Genomic DNA, 6,915 nt, shown 5'->3' on the forward strand with positions numbered 1-6,915 from the left:
TCCTTACTTGCAGGTCTGTCAGCACATGTAATAATACTGGAGGAGAAGGCACTATCAACACATTTTTTAAAAACATTTTAGTCATTTAGCAGACGCTCTTATCCAGAGCGACTTACAGTAGTGAATGCATACATTACATACATATTATTTTTTTTCTGTGCTGGCCCCCCGTGGGAATTGAACCCACAACCCTGGCGTTGCAAACACCATGCTCTACCAACTGAGCTACAGTAGGTTGCCAACGGTAAGCCTTGTGTTCTATACTGAACAAAAATATAAATGCAACATACAACAATTTCAACGATTATACTGAGTTACAGTTCATATAAGGAAATCAGTCAATTGAAATGAATTCATTAGGCCCTAATCTATGGATTTCACATGACTGGGCAGGGGCACAGCCATGGGTGGGCCTGGGAGGGCATAGGCCGACCCACTGGGGAGCCAGGCCCAGCCAATCAGAATAAGTTTCCCCCCCAAAAGGGCTTTAATACAAACAGAAATACTCCTCAGTTTCATCAACTAACCGAGTGGCTGGTCTCAGACTAAACCACAGGTGAAGAAGCCGGATATGTAGGTCATGGGCTGGCGTAGTTACAAGTGAACTGCGGTTGTGAGGCCGGTTGGACGTACTGCCAAATTCTCTAAAACGACATTGGAGGCAGCTTATGGTAGAGAAAATAATATGAAATTCTCTGGCAACAGCTCTGGTGGATATTCCTGCAGTCAGCATGTTAATTGCACGCTCCGTCAAAACTTGAGACATCTGTGGCACATTTTAGAGTGGTCTTTCATTGTCCCCAGCATTAGATACACCTTTTGTAATGATCATGTTGTTTAATCAGCTTCTTGAAATGCCACACCTGCCAGGTGGATGGATTATCTTGGCAAAGGAGAAATGCTCACTAACAGGGATGTAAACACATTTCTGCACAAATTTTGAGAGAAATAAGCTTTTTGTGCTTATGGAACATTTCTGGGATCTTTCATTTCAGCTCATGAAACATGAGACCAACACTTTCCATGTTGCGTTTGTACTTTTATTCAGGATAGATGATGACTACAGAGCGGGAGACAAATCTCTCCACTCTTGATGACTCTATTTATATCAAGGCGACTGTAACTGGCCAAGCCACCAAGGAGTTGCCATATTTGTGGGCATATGCATTGCCATGCCAACTGCAAACAATCCCATTCAATCCCCCTTTATTTCTGGCCACGGGTTAAGTCATAGGAAGCACCCGTGTACATCTTTTCCATCAATCTCAATTTCTTCCTCTTTCCTTGCCATGATTGAATTTATTTTTCTTTGTGATGTGGACTTTCTCTCCAGTTGCTTTGTAGATGGCAAAATGCAGGTCTCTCTGTCTGACTTCAGCATTGCTAGAGAGGACAACAGAACTCTGCAAATTCTTCTGGATGCCTTCCGCTTTCAAAACATGGACATATCAAAAGTGAGATTATAAAATCATTCATGAAAAACGTCACACACTCCTAACATCATATACTGTATCTGTGGTGGCTTATCGGTAGACCCATGGCCATAGTTATCACTGTTACTTGTTGCCTTATTGTTGTGTTGCAGGTTTATATTAACTGTACCTTGAAAGCAGCTTTTGCATCTAGCCCTATAACTGCTGTCAACAAAGCCTACACATATGACCAGTCTACATCCAGGGGAGGCAGAAGGTACAGTATGGAGATATTTTTAGCATAATTTCCTGCCAAGTTTTGTACTTACATTCACATGTTTTACCACTTCAATACCCATAATTGTTGTAAAATGTGACGAGTGGGCAGTCAGACCATCAGAGCAGGGTCCTGTGGCCTCCGTTTCCATAGATGGCTGTCTGTGCATGGGGCTGATGAGGTGTGTGAATGCTGTGACTAAAGTTGTGAAAACATAAGGATGAGAAGGGGCATCTAGACGAGCGACTGAGGGTAATGCAAGTTTTTTTTGTACAATAGCATAGTGTAGCCTACATGTGTACATTTATTTATTTTGATGATCCATGAAATACATATGTAACCAAAACAGAAAAAATTATTTGCATCATTTAGGAATTTTCACCAAGTACAGTTCCCTGTTGTGAAGCGTTACTTATTGACGTTTTGCCTCAATGTCTCCATTGCATCAGATACCAGAAGCCTCATGCTGGGACCTGCAATCATAAGAGCCACAGTTCAAGGCTCTGAGACCATAGACAGAGGAACAATGGAGCAGTGTGAGCACAGTGTAACGAGGGGCTATTCTGGCCATGTGTTCAAAGTCAGGTTTATATACATTTACATTTACATTTAAGTCATTTAGCAGACGCTCTTATCCAGAGCGACTTACAAATTGGTGCATTCACCTTATAATATCCAGTGGAACAACCACTTTACAATAGTGCATCTAAATCTTTTAAGGGGGGGGTTAGAAGGATTACTTTATCCTATCCCAGGTATTCCTTAAAGAGGTGGGGTTTCAGGTGTCTCCGGAAGGTGGTGATTGACTCCGCTGTCCTGGCATCGTGAGGGAGCTTGTTCCACCATTGGGGTGCCAGAGCAGCGAACAGTTTTGACTGGGCTGAGCGGGAACTGTGCTTCCTCAAAGGTAGGGAGGCGAGCAGGCCAGAGGTGGATGAACGGAGTGCCCTTGTTTGGGTGTAGGGCCTGATCAGAGCCTGAAGGTACGGAGGTGCCGTTCCCCTCACAGCTCCGTAGGCAAGCACCATGGTCTTGTAGCGGATGCGAGCTTCGACTGGAAGCCAGTGGAGAGAGCGGAGGAGCGGGGTGACGTGAGAGAACTTGGGAAGGTTGAACACCAGACGGGCTGCGGCGTTCTGGATGAGTTGTAGGGGTTTAATGGCACAGGCAGGGAGCCCAGCCAACAGCGAGTTGCAATAATCCAGACGGGAGATGACAAGTGCCTGGATTAGGACCTGCGCCGCTTCCTGTGTGAGGCAGGGTCGTACTCTGCGAATGTTGTAGAGCATGAACCTACAGGATCGGGTCACCGCCTTGATGTTGGTGGAGAACGACAGGGTGTTGTCCAGGGTCACGCCAAGGCTCTTAGCACTCTGGGAGGAGTACACAAGGGAGTTGTCAACCGTGATGGCGAGATCATGGAACGGGCAGTCCTTCCCCGGGAGGAAGAGCAGCTCCGTCTTGCCGAGGTTCAGCTTGAGGTGGTGATCCGTCATCCACACTGATATGTCTGCCAGACATGCAGAGATGCGATTCGCCACCTGGTTGTCAGAAGGGGGAAAGGAGAAGATTAATTGTGTGTCATCTGCATAGCAATGATATGAGAGACCATGTGAGGATATGACAGAGCCAAGTGACTTGGTGTATAGCGAGAATAGGAGTGGGCCAAGAACAGAGCCCTGGGGGACACCAGTGGTGAGAGCACGTGGTGCGGAGACAGATTCTCGCCACGCCACCTGGTAGGAACGACCTGTCAGGTAGGACGCAATCCAAGCGTGGGCCGCGCCGGAGATGCCCAGCTCGGAGAGGGTGGAGAGGAGGATCTGATGGTTCACGGTATCAAAGGCAGCAGATAGGTCTAGAAGGATGAGAGCAGAGGAGAGAGAGTTAGCTTTAGCAGTGCGGAGAGCCTCCGTGACACAGAGAAGAGCAGTCTCAGTTGAATGCCCAGTCTTGAAACCTGACTGATTAGGATCAAGAAGGTCATTCTGAGAGAGATAGCAAGAGAGCTGGCCAAGGACGGCACGTTCAAGAGTTTTGGAGAGAAAGGAAAGAAGGGATACTGGTCTGTAGTTGTTGACATCGGAGGGATCGAGTGTAGGTTTTTTCAGAAGGGGTGCAACTCTCGCTCTCTTGAAGACGGAAGGGACGTAGCCAGCGGTCAAGGATGAGTTGATGAGCGAGGTGAGAAGGTCTCCGGAAATGGTCTGGAGAAGAGAGGAGGGGATAGGGTCAAGTGGGCAGGTTGTTGGGCGGCCGGCCGTCACAAGACGCGAGATTTCATCTGGAGAGAGAGGGGAGAAAGAGGTCAAAGCACAGGGTAGGGCAGTGTGAGCAGGACCAGCAGTGTCGTTTGACTTAGCAAACGAGGATCGGATGTCGTCAACCTTCTTTTCAAAATGGTTGACGAAGTCATCCGCAGAGAGGGAGGAGGGGGGGGAGGGGGAGGAGGATTCAGGAGGGAGGAAAAGGTAGCAAAGAGCTTCCTAGGGTTAGAGGCAGATGCTTGGAGTTTAGAGTGGTAGAAAGTGGCTTTAGCAGCAGAGACAGAAGAGGAAAATGTAGAGAGGAGGGAGTGAAAGGATGCCAGGTCCGCAGGGAGGCGAGTTTTCCTCCATTTCCGCTCGGCTGCCCGGAGCCCTGTTCTGTGAGCTCGCAGTGAGTCGTCGAGCCACGGAGCAGGAGGGGAGGACCGAGCCGGCCTGGAGGATAGGGGACAGAGGAAATCAAAGGATGCAGAGAGGGAGGAGAGGAGGGTTGAGGAGGCAGAATCAGGAGATAGGTTGGAGAAGGTTTGAGCAGAGGGAAGAGATGATAGGATGGAAGAGGAGAGAGTAGCGGGAGAGAGAGAGCGAAGGTTGGGACGGCGCAATACCATCCGAGTAGGGGCAGAGTGAGAAGTGTTGGATGAGAGCGAGAGGGAAAAGGATACAAGGTAGTGGTCGGAGACTTGGAGGGGAGTTGCAATGAGATTAGTGGAAGAACAGCATCTAGTAAAGATGAGGTCAAGCGTATTGCCTGCCTTGTGAGTAGGGGGGGAAGGTGAGAGGGTGAGGTCGAAAGAGGAGAGGAGTGGAAAGAAGGAGGCAGAGAGGAATGAGTCGAAGGTAGACGTGGGGAGGTTAAAGTCACCCAGAACTGTGAGAGGTGAGCCATCCTCAGGAAAGGAACTTATCAAGGCGTCAAGCTCATTGATGAACTCTCCAAGGGAACCTGGAGGGCGATAAATGATAAGGATGTTAAGCTTGAAAGGGCTGGTAACTGTGACAGCATGGAATTCAAATGAGGAGATAGACAGATGGGTCAGGGGAGAAAGAGAGAATGTCCACTTGGGAGAGATGAGGATTCCAGTGCCACCACCCCGCTGGCTCGATGCTCTAGGGGTATGCGAGAGCACGTAGTCAGACGAGGAGAGAGCAGTAGGAGTAGCAGTGTTATCTGTGGTAATCCATGTTTCCGTCAGCGCCAGGAAGTCTAGGGACTGGAGGGTAGCATAGGCTGAGATGAACTCAGCCTTGTTGGCCGCAGACCGGCAGTTCCAGAGGCTGCCGGAGACCTGGAACACCACGTGGGTCGTGCGCGCTGGGACCACCAGGTTAGAGTGGCAGCGGCCACGCGGTGTGGAGCGTTTGTATGGCCTGTGCAGAGGAGAGAGAACAGGGATAGACTGACACATAGTAGACAAGCTACAGAAGAGGCTACGCTAATGCAAAGGAGATTGGAATGACAAGTGGACTACACGTCTCGAATGTTCAGGAAGTTAAGCTTACGTTGCAAAAATCTTATTGACTAAAATGATACAGTACTGCTGGCTGGTGGAGTAGGCTAGCTAGCAGTGGCTGCGTTGTTGACTTTGAACGTGTAGCTGACTAGGTAACCTCGATAGTTTCAGTACTACACCTTGTCATGATACAAAGCAACTTTGTAGCTAGCTAGCTAACATAACACTAATCAAGACGTTCCTTGTAATGTATTTAGTTTCTACAATGCTGCTCGTCGGTAATAGTTGGCTGGGTTAGGAAAAATGGCGTCGCGGGGGACGGAAATAGCTGGCTAGCTAACCTCAATGGCTGGCTAGCTAACAATTATCAAGCTATGACAAAGACAACTAAGTAGCTAGCTAGGTAACACTGCACTAGTCAAATCGTTCCGTTGTAAAGTATTAGTATCTACAGCGCTGCTAGTCGGTAACGGTTGGCTAGCTGGCAGTGGGTTAATGATGACTAGGTGTGTTGACTAAGTCTGGCGCCGCGTCGCGGCTGGCTAGCTCACCTCGATAATTACTCAAACTCAAACTACACAATTATCTTAGATACAGAGACAGCAAAGACAACTATGTAGCTGGCTAACTAACACTAGCACCACACTAATCAAGTCGTTACGTTGTAATGTAATAGTTTCTGCAGTGCTGCTAGTCGGTAGAAGTTGGCTAGCTAGCTAGCAGCTAGCAGTATTGACTACGTTAGGAGGACGAAGATAGCTAGCCTCGATAATTACTCAATACTACACAATTATCTTTGATACAAAGACGGCTATGTAGCTAGCTAAGAAGAATTGCTCAGATCAAACAAATCAAGCCGTTGTAATGTAGTGAAGTGTAATATTACCTGTGGAGCGAAGCGTGGTGCGACTGCTCGCTCCAAACCGGAAGTAGACCATATAATGGCTTGGTTCTTCCCAGTAAGCATGGTTGTGAACGTATCTATTGAGTTTCTCCATTTGCCAGTGATTTGGCTATTTTGTTAGACTGGTTTAACATGATTTAGTATTTCATTACTTTCTTTACACCTGTCATAACGGACATATCAATTGACCTATCATGCATTCCTTCATTGCAATGGTTTATAACGGCAACATGTTTGCCATTTATGCAAGTCTATGTGAAAGTGGTGTTTAATAAATCAATGGCAGCAGCCTGGCATTGTTGATCTCATCTCTCATGGCTATTGTTGTGGCCACAGCATTACTGTGCAGCTTGCTGCTTTTGAGCAACAGAAAGAGCCTTCTAAACAGCACAGAAGTAAAAAGTATTATTTTAACAAGTACCTGCAACCAAAACTTTCGTAATGTGTTTATCTTGAGAAAACAAACCCCATCATTATTAGAAAATGTACATACTTTAATATTTACAGAAATGTGTCTCAAAAGGAGAAAAAGCAGTTTATCATAGAATGACTTGAGATTTAGATATGTTAAAAGGAAAAAGATTATACAAAATCCACCCAA

The sequence above is a fragment of the Salmo salar genome, chromosome 12 (genome assembly GCF_965601325.2).
Source record: "Salmo salar chromosome 12, fSalSal1, whole genome shotgun sequence".
NCBI classification, from domain to species: Eukaryota; Metazoa; Chordata; class Actinopteri; order Salmoniformes; family Salmonidae; genus Salmo; species Salmo salar.